Source organism: Pyxicephalus adspersus, chromosome 8, assembly GCF_032062135.1.
Source record: "Pyxicephalus adspersus chromosome 8, UCB_Pads_2.0, whole genome shotgun sequence".
Lineage (NCBI taxonomy): Eukaryota > Metazoa > Chordata > Amphibia > Anura > Pyxicephalidae > Pyxicephalus > Pyxicephalus adspersus.
Genome location: NC_092865.1, coordinates 5,886,547 through 5,902,166, shown reverse-complemented (window position 1 = coordinate 5,902,166; position 15,620 = coordinate 5,886,547). Strand labels below are relative to the sequence as shown.

At 42.0% G+C, this 15,620-nt stretch overlaps 1 long non-coding RNA gene across 1 annotated transcript; it reads right to left on the bottom strand.

The window, feature by feature from the left end:
• Positions 1 to 1,211: 1,211 nt before the first annotated feature.
• LOC140337433 (uncharacterized) lies at positions 1,212 to 2,569 on the bottom strand. The gene is made up of 2 exons (XR_011922047.1): positions 2,495 to 2,569; positions 1,212 to 1,804 (listed from the first exon to the last, which is right to left on the bottom strand). It is a non-coding gene; the product is annotated as an uncharacterized lncRNA (long non-coding RNA).
• Between the last annotated feature and the right edge of the window lie 13,051 nt (positions 2,570 to 15,620).

Here is a 15,620-nt window from a genome sequence, read left to right as displayed (position 1 = left end):
TTATCATTAATAAACAGTATTTATATAGTGCAAACATATTTGTACAATAAATAGGGGTTGCACATGAGGGACAGACAGTGACACAGGAGGAGGAGAGGACCCTGCCCAGAAGAGCTTACAATCTAAGAGTTGTTACAATGTCGCAATCTGATCACTGTGGTGGGTGGAGACTTAGGAAATGCTTCCTCCTGCCTGCAGCAGAGTGATGGCAATTGAAGTGAAGAAAGTATCACACAATGGGCTGCAAAATTGACCTGACGGGGATTTACCATTTTGTATTCAACTAAAAATGGTAAAAATTAGTTTTGGCTTTTACATACTTAATATAACCCCGTTAGACACATTCTAAAGTCACTTCTTGCTGGTGATGTTAGGTAGGTTGCCCCTTTATACCTGGCTATATAGGACTTCAATAAATTAAATCCCGGACCCCAACAAGCATGCAGCCAGTAAAATCTGAATGATCACCTAAAGCCAATCTGACCCCAAAGCCAAAAGTGTGATGGTGCAGCTTACCAATCCTTGGATGTGCCACTTGCAATTTTTCAGACGATTTCCTTATTTTGCTTCCAATTGAAGAAAAAGCAAGCTAAGTGGTGCGTTAAAGAGCACCTGTATGGGAATATCATCAAAGGACCTGGAGACACCATTTACCTTGGACTTTTCTTCACTTGAAAGTTCTACAAATACCGACCTCAACTTGAATCAACCTAAATGTCCTCAACAATATCCCTGAAGAAGCCAATAGGTGAAATGCGTGGGGCTAAGACATGTCTGGAGTTTTTTGTCTTTCTTTAGTTTATTATTATTGCATTATTACAGAATTCAATGCATAGCTAGTCCCCTGGTTAAGGACATCTAGACGACTCTTAGATTTGAAAGGGGCTTCCCCTCTCGCTCGTGTGCAGGACAGAGGCTTGATGGGGGGAGGGGGCGGATTGCACGACTTGCAGAAGAAATCTTTTGCTAAACACAGCTGAGTTTTTGGGTGATCTTAAGGACTGAGCTCTTCTGCAACCTCTTGTAACTCTTTAATGACCAAACTCTGCACTTGTTTCTTTTTGCATATCAAAGCACAGCTTGCTCCACAATTTAGTAAATGTCTAGGCTACATAAAGTTTTTTTTTTTTTGCTGTGTTTGTGATTAGCTCACAGTAAGAATTTTATACAGTAACTGACACCATGCTGCCTAATAATATGTTGAGACAGACATCTGTCCTAATGGCATTTATTAAAATAATTTACTTGTTCCGACTTACATACAAATTCAACTTAAGAACAATCTGGTATGTAACCTGAGGACTACCTGTATAGTCAATGATCACAATACCCCAGATATTTAAAGGGGTAAACTTTAACACCCCATCTTTTTCCTGCCATTAATTTTTTTACATCTGAAATAAAGAAAATGATGTTTTTAGGTTTAGAGACATTCTAAGGTCTTGCTTTTGGTATTTTCCATATGTGCCCCGTGGTTTTTGCTCCAGCCTCTACTAGGGCTGCAGGGATGAAAGAGTTACCCGGCGTGTATTAGGGCCAGATGATTTCTAGGCCCAGTAATCTGGGATAATTGTATCGATATCTCCGGGAAGGAAGAGTTTGATGTTACGGACGTTCAGACAGATAAACTGCGCAGCCGGGCTAATGTGGATTCAATAACGAGCCTTATCTTCCCCAATCCTCAGCGTGACAACAAAAGGAAAGCATTAGACCTCTTCTGATTACACCAGCCACTCAGCGCCACGTGTCCTCCTGTAATCTGCGCCCAGGAGGATGGACGGGTCTCATCATTCCTCAATGTTACCTGAAAAAGAGGAAATTTGTCATTGTAAAGCTTTGTGTAGGGAAATAAATAAAATCAGGGAATCTAGTCACCAATCAATCATTTTATGATCCAATGCTTTCATAATATTATTATGAGAAAATAATCTGCCTTCTCAGTGATGTCACCGGTGTCTAGTAATTGGATAGGCTGCATTCTCAGTGATGTCACTGGTCTCTAGCGAATTGATAGGCTGCATTATCGGTGATGTCACTGATCTCTAGCAAATGGATAGGCGGCATTCTCAGTGATGTCACTGGTCTCTAGTTATTGGATAGGCTACATTTTCAGTGATGTCACCAGTCTCTGGTGATTGGATAGGCTGCATTCTCAGTGATGTCACTGGTCTCTAGTAATTGGATAGGCTGCATTCTCGGTGATGTCACTGCTCTCTAGCAAATGGATAGGCGGCATTCTCAGTGATGTCACTGGTCTCTAGTTTTTGGATAGGCTACATTTTCAGTGATGCCACTAGTCTCTGGTGATTGGATAGGCAGCATTCTCGGTGATGTCATTGCTCTCTAGTGATTGGATAGGCTGTTTTTTTAGTGATGTATATCCAAAACCCACAACCCTTTCATAATCTTGCTACAATGAATACATAAATCCCAGATTTGAGTGACTTTGTGCCATATAAGAGATTTTGTTCAGATCTGCTGTATAATATCTCACCTGTCCTATGATGATGCAGCTAGATTCTCAGCTGCAAGCACGGCTCGCTATGGAGAGGAAACTCTGTAATCATAGCCGGTCCCAGCCATGGATTAAATCTATTTATGAGGTGAGTGATGGGAGCAGCTGGGTGATGCTGTTGGCTCCGAGCTGATTTATTGGTTACAGCTAACCTCTCCTTGTACCCATTCAGATATCATCCCCCCCCCCCGCTGCTGGTACACACAAATAACGGCAGGCTTATCCAACATATGTCTATACAGGAAGTACAACCGCTCCATTTATATACCTGGGACATACAGAGAAATAGAAATGATAATTCCTGACAAATCCTGAATTGGATATATTGTTGAGTTGAGTTTGATACACCGTTAATGATACTAGCTCCAGACTCCTGGTAATAGTAAGATGCTTTGCATGTTTTAAGTCTGCTCCAATGTTGGTTTCTTTGCATCCGTATTGTGCAACCTAAAGTATTGGTTTACATACTGCATGAAGAGTGCACGGTGACCCCCTACACACCTACTACAAATGGGCAAGGGTTGCCTATATTGACGTCATGGAAATTTTTCAAACTTTTTTATGGTTAAGAAGCCCAGCTCCTGTCATTGACCTTGCCTATTCTCGGATGATGTCATCAGTCTGCTGCAGGTGGAAAGAAGCCTTTCCTCAGTTCCCAATCCTCCCCCCACTTTGTGATCAGAGTGCAGTATTGTAACTTTGTAGCAAATCACAATATATGAGAGGTTGCAATAGGGGCCGATTGTGGACACGGCATAGGTTGAGCTGCCATCTCTGTCCAGAAAGAAGACGCTGACCACGGATGATGCCTTAACAAAGTTGGCACCGTCTTTCTAGAGAAAGATTAGATAAATGCATTGCCAAAAGAAGTACAATGTTACACAAAACTACAAAGAATTTCAGATCACCCATCGGCAGGTTTGCTATGCGTATAGTTTGCCCAGACGGTGACGCGGGCGATAACTTGTGAAAGGAGTAAAAGAAACCTAACCGAATTTTAGGAGTATACTCAGCAAGTTTTGTCTTCAGCGAGCGATTAATGGCCTGAACGCATTTCCCCTCCCGGCGTCCGCAGATAGCGGTGGCGTCATTCCAATAAACATATCCTATAACGGAGCTGTGTGTTATATAAACAGAGCCTGGATAGGGAAGCCTGCAGTGATCATACTGACACATCGCCTCCCATTCACGGAATTCTCCCCCATCTCCTGTCCTCCATGTGCTGGAATTCTCACACCTCTGCTGAGCATTCAGCCAAGGGTCAGCCAACCGCATGGAGGAAAGGCACAAATATATAAAAAGTGACCTGCTGGGCAATGACTGGCACGGTATGCTGGCCACACAGACAGCCAGGGCCATCAGAAAATTCTGGGTGCTAAACTTCCTAAGTGCAAAAAATTTCCACATTTGTAAAAAGTTTTAATGCGTACCTGAACTCAGAATTTTCACTTAGTAGAGTAGAGAACCCTTTTATGTAAGGCATAAATTATTTTTTTTAAATTAGGTGCAACACCCTTAAAAAAAAAAAAAAAGGGTGCAGCACCGCCCCCTAATTGGCTGCCTAGGCGGTGGAGAATGAATGGGAGCGCAAAGCCTCCCGCTATACCTACGTCACAAATCCCGGGAGGCTTTTGCTCAAAAAGAAAAATGAGCCAATCTCACGCATGCGCAGAAACTGTTTTTGCATCCTAGGTCACCAGATCTCGCGCCTGGGTCGGGTGACGTAGGATGAAGAACCTGAAAGAAGAAGATGGCGGCGCCCGGAGCGTTGGCTCCAGCGCGTATGCCGAGACAACACGGGACCAGATGCCGGACATTCCCGGAGTGATTGGACTGCACTGAGGGATTGAAGGTGTGTTTTTATTTTATTTTTTATTTTTGAGTATATATCTCCTATAAGATTGGGTAGAAAAGTACCCTTTGTGCCCTCCAATGTTGGCACTGCCAGCAACCGAAAGATGGCGACCTGGCAAGGATTGGCAATCAGCCAACACTTCATAGCACACAGCTAACAATATGGGGGTAAAAAAAAAGATGGGGGTGGAATGAATAGGTGGGGCAGATTAATATTGAAAGTTTTCCACTTTTTTTTTCAGTTAATTTTTGTTGGTGATTTGTCCATAAATTTGCATCTTCATGCTTGATCATTTAGATTGTAAGCTCTTCGGGGCAGGGTCCTCTCCTCCTCCTGTGTCACCGTCTGTATCTGTCTGTCTTTTGCAACCCCTATTTAATGTACAGCACTGTGTTATATGTTGGTGCTATATAAATACTGTTTATTAATACTAATGTACAGTGCTACAGAATATGTTAGCACTATAGAAATATACTTAATTGATAATGATAAGGAGTGATGCAGAATATGTTGGCGCTATATAAATATAGTTTAGGAATAATTATGTACAGCGCTGCATATTATGTTGGCGCTTTATAGATATAGTTCGATAATCTGCTCCAGATTTTAGCTACTAGGACCCCCTTTGTGATTTCTTAAAAAGACGCAAATTATCGCTGCACCATGATAATAAGTACATGAGTAGATGGACTTTGATTTTAATACAAGCAGTGTAAGTACCTGAATTTGTTCTGATATTGGACTCTTGCACAGCAGGGATGGAGTATGAGAGGAATAAGCAACACAAAGGGCCAACCCCTTGATTACAAGATGCATGCTGATAGAAGGAGAAACAAAGAGCTGAGTCCACCTACTTTCACTGCTCAGTCATGTGCTCAGGCAGGTCCAATAAGGTGGGTTAAATAATGCTGGCCATCACACTGAGGACATCTAGAGGCAGTGAGAAGTACTACATGGATATTTTTTTTATATTTCTACTGTAATACGTTTTTACAAATATACTTTTCTGCAGCTTTTAATATTGCCGATATAAGATTTTAGCATCTGGGTCATTCATCCTCTATGTTGGGTCATCCCGAGCCTCATGCCATCATTTTATTTCATACCGGAGACAAGGCCCTTTGCTCCATTATCAGAGGGAATATAATTAGCTTTGAGTGACCAGGTAAACGCAGGCTCTTGAAAATCTGCCCAGTGCAAAGTAAGCGGCTTCATTCATCTCATTCATCACAGGGAAGCTTTCAGTATTTATTAAAGGCTTGAAGGAAGCCGGAATATTTTGTCATACTCACTGTCATCAACAAGGTGACCATCTGAAAGAACCTGCGTGACACCAATAATCATCATCTCCCCTATGCCTGTGCCCTGATACATGTCTGATTGATATACCACAGGTGAGGGGGTCATAGTTACCCAGGCGGCAGCTTTAACCGTAATGACCACATTTTCCATTTTCCAATATCAGAATGAACAAGCTGCATGGAATCTGCTTCTTCTTGCAATGTTCCACTTGTGTATGCTATGACACTGAAATATCAGATCCTCACCTACAGGTTTCTGTTATATGTTCCTAAATTCCCCACCTCCTCTGTTGTGATTGGACAGTACAGGAGGCGGAGACAAGAACATGCAAATTTAGCAGGACAGGGAGCCGTGCTGGAGCGCTTGGCAGGTAAGAGACCCTGGCAGCCCTCTAGGAAATCTTAGATGACCCCACTCTTCTTGTGCCATGGAGCAAAGTTATGCTTGGGCCCTCCCTGATATTTTTTTATCACCTTTGTGGTATCTTCATTAGTTCTCTTTTCAGGCTTTTCTTCCTCTATTTTTAACTTCCTGTCCTATGGTGACTACTTACAGTCACAGTTAATATAAAGGAGAAATGTTGTCACCCTAGGACAGGGCTACAGAATCCATCCCATCTTCTTTTTTTAATAAAATACAATGGATTTTTTTGTAGTCCACAGAGAGAACTTGGAACAGTGTAGCAAAGAGCACAGGAAGTTATCGGATTAACTGGAATTCTGACGGGATCACCACGTGTTTTTTTTTTCAGTTTGTTAAACAAATATAACAAAACCTTCAAAAGAGAGATTATTGTTAAGACTTACATACACCTGCAACTGACCTCCATCTAAGCAGCTTTAAGCTGCTTTTGTATTCCCATTGACTTGTATGGGGCACACTGGAGAGTCAGACCGCTGTTCTAACAACACCCAGCAGTCCAGGTCTTCTATAGCCCGAAAAATCTGCACAGTCCTCCAATCAATGACTCTGCTCAGATAGAATGAATGTTGTTGATTGGATCACTGTGCAGGGGGCGTGTTCTCCCTCTGAAGACCTGCCCAGTGATCTTTGTGTTAGAGCAGCGGTCTGACACTCCAGTGTGCTGCTGATACTGTACAGAATCAAACTTATGTATGTAGCCAAAAAAAGGTTTTCCCAAAGACAAAGCCTCCAATCCATAAGCAGGGGATGACCTCACATGGCATGCTGGGACTTGTAGTTCCTCATTAGCCCATCTGAAATCTTTCGCAGGTTCAATCAATGTTACATTGTACTTTCTTGGCTCTCATTAGTCACCGAGCACTGACAAGCGTATTTAAGCATGCCGTCCCTTCCTTTGTTTATATGCAAGGGCAGCAAGTAAAATGATTTATTTATGTTATAATTAAAATTTCTAGATGGACCAGTGCGTCTCAGCCGTACCTTTTTTTTCTTTTCTCATTTGCCGGCGCTGAGAAAGAGAGAGAAAATCAATAGTGTGATACCACTTACGTTTTTATGGTTTCCCCGGGCTCTCGCTAATGCAGAACTGCCAGTCACCTGCCTCTCCGCCCCGCGCCGAACCCGCCGCATGATAAATCTTCAGCAAAGGTGCTGCCATTTTACATTTCAGCCATTTCTTCCTCCCCTAATGTATCTGGCAATTAAAGAAAAAATAGTCTTAAAGCGGTACTCCAGGCAAACAATTGGAAATGAGCGTTGGTGGACTTGGGCTCCAGAATGACTTATGGTTCTGTCCAGACGGTCTTGTGGTCCAGTTAATACCCAACAGACTGCAGAGCTAATCAGCTGACATTTTATTATCTGGTTTGGCTTTGCAGCTTTTTGTGGCACCTCGTCTCCTCCATGGGGATCCAGGAATTAGAAAATAATGATAAAATAGGAAATGGTGAAAAGTGGTGTCACCCTGCAAGAGGAGTGTACATCACAAAACTGCTTGAACAGAAGTTCAATATTCAGGCAGGAAACCTAGTTTACAGATATGAGCTTCAAATGTGTATTTGGGGGTTTGGTTGAAGGTTAAGTTTTGGAAAAAAAGTTATTTTCCCTGCGACCACTACTCCCCAGTTACCAGTACTTTATGCTCCCGTCTGTTTCCATTCACCACTTCTCCCCTGTCCCCATTCACCACTTCTCCCCCTATGTCCCCATTCACCACTGGTCCCCCTCTGTCTCCATTCACCACTGATCCCCTTATTTTTGGTGGAAATGGATGTTACCATTACTGCCCCCTTCATTTAGGAAATGCTAGCTGCTTGGGTATTGTGCTGATTCTCTTGATTTCACTCTTTAAATCCCTGTCCCTGAACAAGTAACCAGATGGGGGTCTCCTTTGGGGTCTCCTAACATCTGGGTTTGACACCGGCACAAAAAAGTTGACAGCAATTGGTCCTCCATTGAGCCCCAGATTCCCAATAAAAATCAGCAATACAAAAATTGGTGCGGGTGGCACCCGGTGATGACCCTCGCATCAGCAACGAACCGATGTCCAGAACTTCTCAAACCTCAAATTTATTATAATAATAAAATCCATTCTGATTAAAGTGAAGCCTCCGGAGTCATCGCTCACAGGTTCTTGCTCAATTTGCAGATTATTCTGCTGACTTTTTTTGACTATTGCCAAAATCCCGGAATCGTTTTAATTACCGTGATGAGTTTGTATAAAAGACGTTCTGGCACCTTCACTATTGTTTGCTCATATTTCGTGACCTCTCCCTTACGTCCTTCTATTTGTAATCAGGCCTTGAGATTGCCGGCCGCTCCCGAGTGCTGAGCGTCTTGATGGAAAAGTTCCTGATGCAACAAGGTGTGAGCTCGAAGAACTTCAGCCAAAATGGAAGATTTGGTCATCACATCTAATCAGGCCGGACATTCCAGATGACGTGCCACCTCTGGGTCGCTGTTTCGGTTTTCGCCTGATCTGTGTTCTGGATTTGTCTATCAGGACTTCTGCTCGTAGTATTGTAGAATTAGGACAGCATGGTGGCCCAGTGGTTAGCACTCTGGCCTTTGCAGCGCTAGGTCCTAGGTTCTAATCTCAGCCAGGCTCTATCTGCATGGAGTTTGTAGTTTCTCCTTGTGTTTGTGTGGGTTTTCTCCGGGTACTCCGGTTTCCTCCCACATTCCAAAAACATGCAGTTAAGTTAATTGGCTTCCCCCAAAATTGTCCTTAGACTGTAATAATGAAATATGACTATGGTGGGGACATTAGAATGTGAGTACTTTGAGGGTCAGCTAGTGACATGGCTATAGACAGCGCTGCATTATATGATGGCGCTATATAAATACTGTCTAATAATAATAATAATTAACCTAAGGCTGGCAACACAAATGGGTGTTGGGAACTCACAATTGGTGGTATGGGTGACATTCAGGAGACCTAGGGAACCCCACACCCTGGCCAACATTGGAATGCTGAGCACCTTTATAAAGGTGGTTGAAGTGCCGCTTCAAATTTTGGGATATTCGTGTGCACTTGGCGATCTCTGTCACTTGTTTGAAGTTTAGTTTGCTGGATTGGTGTTGATAACATCCATACAGATGTGGAGCTATAGTCAAAACTTTTTTTTTAGTTTTAAAAAGTATAAGGCAGTGATTGTCCGCCATGGTTCCTTTAGATCCTAGGGTTCATCCAGAAAGGTTCCTTCAGCAGATTGTGCCTCTCATTTCAGTGACACCAATTATCTTTTTTGATATGTGTAAGGGTGATATTCTTTCCAATTACCAGCAATGTAAGAGGAATTCTTCCTACTGACCACCATACTAATATACTGTGAGTTTTGGATATGGGAATTATAGAAGGGGTTCCCTGAAGACCTGAAAGTTATTTCAAGGGTCCCCCCATGTTAAAAAGGTTGAGAAAGGCTGGTGTAGGGTATCCAGGGTTCACATTTATATCCCCCAGTGTTATGGAGAGCTGCATTGAATGGCAATAGTTTGGCATTTATTTGACATCAAAATCAGCCCCAGCATGTACTGTATTATGTACAGCAAGATCAAATAGTGGCAGCAACAAATTCCAGCTTTAGCACATACTGACAATGGGGACCACAAGTCCCTGCACTTACAAAGAAAGGACATGACGCTTGGAGAAAAGAAGGACCAGAATGATTATGGCATGACAGGGCCTCTTATTTTTCCCTTCTGACACATCGGTGTGGATTTGGGTCAATGGATATCTCCTTTCTGTACTCCGGGCTTACCTTGCAGATGAAGTGTGCAGAGTCCCTGTCCCTGTACTCCATGCACAATCTGCAGGGAATGCAACATGCAAGAAGTCAAATCATTTGCTGTATTAAAAAAAAAAAACAGTCCTGGAAGCATTTTGTTTATGGTAACTTCCAGCTGGATTGCCTTTATGTAGAGAAAGGTCAAATAATATTTTTATTTGTCCTGTTTTAGAAATCTTAACCTCCTATGCTGGACACATAACAGGAACCATTGAAGAATGTATCCATAGTGAGAGATAAGCATCTCAGGTTCCATTAAAAGATTACCCTAATTACTTTTTTTTTCCATGATGGCCTTATAAGTTTGGTTTAGGAGCTAACACTCTAGTTCTTTCCCGGTTCTGCCCCAAAACTGGACCATAAGCCCCGTGTCTTCCCAGCATTGAACACCAAATCAAGTGATGTGTTCAGCATCAAGTTACTTAATATACAATCATCTTAATACATACAATAAAAGAAAAAAAATCAATACGTTGTAATTACAAAACAGTCATCAGTTGACGTTGTCCCTGATTTATTTGCTGCACCCATGTTTTAACATTAAATATATATACCGTCTGCTGTTAAATAGACATTAGTAATATACTTAAGGTCTGTTTTCGGATAGCCATGATCAATGAGTTGTGTTTGTCTGCCATATAGATTTCTTCCCGTTCGCTGTCATAAACCATAAACTTATAGGAGGTCATTAATGCTTCAAAATGTAACCGTCAGCTGCGTTCCTGACGCCATCCGTGTAATGCTCAGCGCAACTTTAAATGCGGATGAGACATCTGTGTATCGATATGTTTTATGTTACATGATAAAACAGACTTGAGCTGAATAATTAACAGCACTTAGATTCTAGTCCCAAAAGACTTTTATGTGTGTGTGGGGAGAAGGAAAGAAACAACGAGCTCCATGAATGAGCGGACGGGAGCTTGGAGAGCCTCAACAAATCCTAATACTGAAACTGGGATTTGGAAAGTCAACTAATGGACAGCAAAGAGCTTTGTTCACAAGCAGAGATGTCCCCTGATACATTATAGCATCAAGCTCTGAAATGGGAAGGCCTGTTCCCTCAAAACGCATTGGCAATGCTTCTAATTTTCTCACATTTCATAAATGTGATCCAAAGCCTCCCTCTAGCTTGTTCTAGGTGGCCCCCCATCTTTTCACTAAATATTGATCATTCTCTATATAACTAAGGATGAGTGAGCAAATTTTTTAAATTCAGTCTTGCGGCGAATTAGGTCGTTCTTGCTTACCAAACATGTAGGCAAGAGCGGCCTTTGTAAATTCTTTCGGCGAGACCAAATTTTTGGGACCTGCAAGACCAGTCAGGGGCGCATAGCTGTCAGCTCCTCTCCCCTGATTGCTCTTGCAGTCCTGTACTATGTGTTCCTGCATAGAGTTTCTCTACCCAGCAACACAAAGTGAGTCTCGATGACTGCTCATGAATGAATGCAGCGTGGGAAAAATCCTCTGATCTTTCCCACGGCCGCGTTCATTATTAAACGCAAGCCGCATGACTCGAGAGGAGGAATATCGAGGCTGCATTTATGAACTGAGCCGTGAGAATCCTCCTCTCAATGAGAGGTCCCCGGGCACTACGGGTCAGAATGAGGGCTGCTCACTGACAGGAGGATTCCAACGGCTATATTTATGAATGCAGCCATGATAATCCTTCTATAGTGATTTCAGATGGTTTCGCAAAATTTCACTGAAAACCCATCTTAAAGGAAATTCCGGCATTCTCGCTTATCATTATATATAACTGACCCAACATAGTGAGAGAAGTAGCAGCTTGGGATTATAACCAGGTCCATGTAGACTGCAATCAGCTGAAGGGCAACCTCTAAACATCCAACCCATGGATTGTATAGGATACCCATGCAGGTCCAGTGGTACCTCACAGCTACTAAAATATTGGATTGGTCATTATCAGAACAGAATGGATTTCTCTCGTCCAAAGTGTCAGTGAATTTTCTCTTGCTTTGATGCTAAAAGCTGAAGGACAAGAAAAGGTAACCAGAGGCCAATTTTAGAACATAAATAAAAACTTGAGCCAAATAAAATAAATATATATAATTTTATATTATATTTGGAAGCGACTTAATCTTTGAATGAGTGGGACATTGAAAGGGGATTCCTCTCTGTTTGGAGAAATTCTTCTCACTTGTCCTGGACAAGAAGTGACAGCTCCCCAATGGGACAATATCTTGCATAGAAATGTTTGCAGAATGATGTAACTTTCATTTTTGAATTCATTGCAAAGCAGAGAAAATTGTCTTTTATTTTATAACCTACAACATACTTTAAACAACTCCAACATGTTTAATAAAAATACTTTAAAGACCCTCCATTTTTAGTGCCCAATAAACATTGCTTGGCTATACCCACCATTGTTTATTCTGCACTGGTTTTTCTTGGTAATAAAAATTGGAACATTTGCCATCAGGTCAATGCAGCCGGCTCTGCGCTTGGCTGGCTGCACCGACAGGCTCTTCCATGATGAAAAAAGCTTTTTATCCATTTAGTATCTTCAGTGCTGCTCCATCTTGCCGTGTGTGCAGGTATTTCTGCAGATTGGGAAGGTTTTCATGCTTTGTATGCTGATGAACACTCCACTCAAAGCATTGATACACATGTAGATAACACTCAAACTGGCTAAAAATAAAAAAGAGTAAATGGTATAATGATACAAATAAGATAATTACATTGCAAAGCGGGAGTTCATAGAACAAGCATGGGTTCGACCCCGACATGTCAATTTTTTGGACCTGGCAAATTATTGGAGGGTGGACTGTGAAAATGTAAAAGAGCTTACAGTCTAGTCGTTGCTCCTTTGGAAATGCCTCTTGATATAAAGAGAACCTATCATCTTAGCCAGCAACACCACTTTATATTGAATTAGTCCTACTTTCTTACCTTTATTTTTTTATTGAAACCACCACCAAAAAGCCACTGCCTTTTGTTTTTGGAGCCATGATGTCACATCCCGTACCCTTCCCCATCAGGTGTCAGGGCCTAGAATACGATATTTTGCAGTGAGGGAGGAGCAAGTAATCTTTGTCTGTACACAGATATTATCACTGAACCCTGATAAGACAAAGTGACACAGTATTAATATAGCGCCAACATATTGCTCAGCACTGTACAATAAATAGGGGTTGCAAATGGCAAGCCCTCATTTACCTTCCAGTGCCGGGGTATCACACACAGGAGGATTCTCACGGCTGCAGCCACGGTACTCCTCCTGTTAGTGTGAGTCCCGCAGCTGTAATCATCAATGAATGCAGCTGTGGGAATCTTAACAGGATGATTCCCACGGCTGCATTTATTCATGATGAGCACAGCCGCGGGACTCCTGTGTTCTTGGAAAGAAAATCTCTATCCAAGAACACATACAACAGGGCTGCAAGAGCAATCAGGGGAGCGGAGCTGTCAGCTCCCCAGATTGCTCTTGCAGGTCCCATAAAGTATTATCTCGACAGCTGAATTTACACACGCCATTCTCGGTTACATGTTCGGTAAGCAAGAACGGCCCGATTCACCGCGAGATCAAATTAAAATTTCTCTCACTCATCCCTATCTGGATTCTTTCCCTAGTGGTTAAACTTTTTGAACCTGACTTACTATGTAATTATGTTACCTGATATCTGGCTATTCCTCTGTTCTGATCCACAGTGCAGTTTTCTATGAATCTCAACAAATGTAACAAATTATATTATTCTCTAAACGCCCTCTAACACCCCAGCATATAAAGAACATACTTAGAAACATTACATGATAAAACAGACTTGAGCTGAATAATTCACAGCACTTAGATTCCAGTCCCAAAAGACTTTTATGTGTGTGTGGGGAGAAGGAAAGAAACAACGAGCTCCATGAATGAGCGGACAGGAGCTTGGAGAGCCTCAACAAATCCTAATACTGAAACTGGGATTTGGAAAGTCAACTAATGGACAGCAAAGAGCTTTGTTCACAAGCAGAGATGTAATCTGCCCCAGACCCAAATCCCAGTTCTCACTGTTTAATGCATTCCAGGATGTACATGCGGATAAGCCAGGCCACTTTTCCCACAATCCACTTACAGACTGGCAGACTTTTGCATTCAGCTGTTCCATGCTAACATCTGGGGGGGGGTCGGCAGATGTTTAGGAGGAAAAAAAAGGATTTTTTTCTGCAGCCTTAACATTTTTTACATATCGAAGTACAATGGTTGTATTTGTCTCAGTGTAGCAAAGTTCAGCTCGAGGTCTCGCATAGCAGCCAGATCCACATCTAAAGGCACTTTCTGCAAATTAAAAAGAGATTTTATGCCTGCTCAACATCATAATAAATTACAGCAACAGATTTTGGACCTGAATAAAATTCTCAAGAAATGGCAAAGATGATGAGGAATAATTTAAAGGCTGCACTTTTCATTTTCCCGCTCTCTTTGGTTGAATGTCAGTATTTGGGGAAGATGTACGATGCTAATCTTGGTAAAGGAACTTTCCTAATTTCCAGTCTTTGTCATTCTATAACCCATTGCTTGCCATATATATGCCTAAAAATTGCATTGATATTGCAGTGATGATATCACCGTAGGGGGGTTATGAGAATACCCAAAAATTCAATAAAACCGATGTGGCCTAGTAGTAAAAGTAACTAGTTTGGTTATGATGTCACAATACTTGCCTATCCCATGGTCCATGCCGGAAGGTGGCTCCTGCCCTCCTCTCTTCTGTTTCCCAAGAGCAAGAGTTGCCATCCTCAGGTACCAGGCAATGGGGAAGGCCACCATACATTAAAATGGGATAGATATAATCCAGGTTCCTGTATCTGTGTTGTGGCCCCTGGAAGGGCTGCTAATGGCAATAACAGACAATGGTGTAGTGTTGATTCCATATAGATTGACGAGGGCAGCAACTCATCTACAGGACATTGTATGAATACATCAAGACCTGTTGCCTGAACAAACATTGAGGTAAGAGACCTTAAATATGGATTTTTATTGGTACATGGTGGATGCAGCATCTCAGAATCTTCTGACCTCCTGGAATTTTTCGCACACTATAAGTTCAAGAACTTATAATGATTGGTTCTAGATAGAAGAATCAACCAGCCAGGCCAGAAAGCCGTAGTTTTTCAAGTTACCAGTCCATGAATCTTCATGGCAGGCCTGCAGGAATATCAACTCAAAAAAACATGGAACCTCAAACGAGTTGTAGAGCACTAGGCCAGGCTCCTCATGTTTAACTAAAAACAAGAAAGTGATGCTACAGGTAGAAAAGAACCATCAAAACTGCATGAAGAATGGAAAATGTCCCAACTTCTGTTGTAGGAAATCAAGAAGGTGGCCCAAAAGTCCAACAAGAGGTCACCCAAAAACATGGGTAAAACATCATCACCAAAATCTTCGGTGTGTGATACCATGTTGACTTCATTTTGAAATCTCTTTCCAGTCATTTTATATCTTCAGCTTGTATTAAAAACAATGATGATTTCCTAAATTGTGCTTCTATGTTTTCAATGGTGACTGGCGCACTCTACACAGGCAAAGTCCATTGTTCTCACCATTAAGAAGCTGGTTAAGAGCAATGATGTGCAGCTGACACTGGAGCATATCAAAAAGTAATGTATACATTCAGAACTTTTCTAGGTCCTACAACTTTCATCTGTGCAACATCTCCAAAATCCACCCCTACCTGTCCCCAGAGACCACCAAACTCCTTGTACACGCTGTTATCATCTCTCGTCTGGACTACTG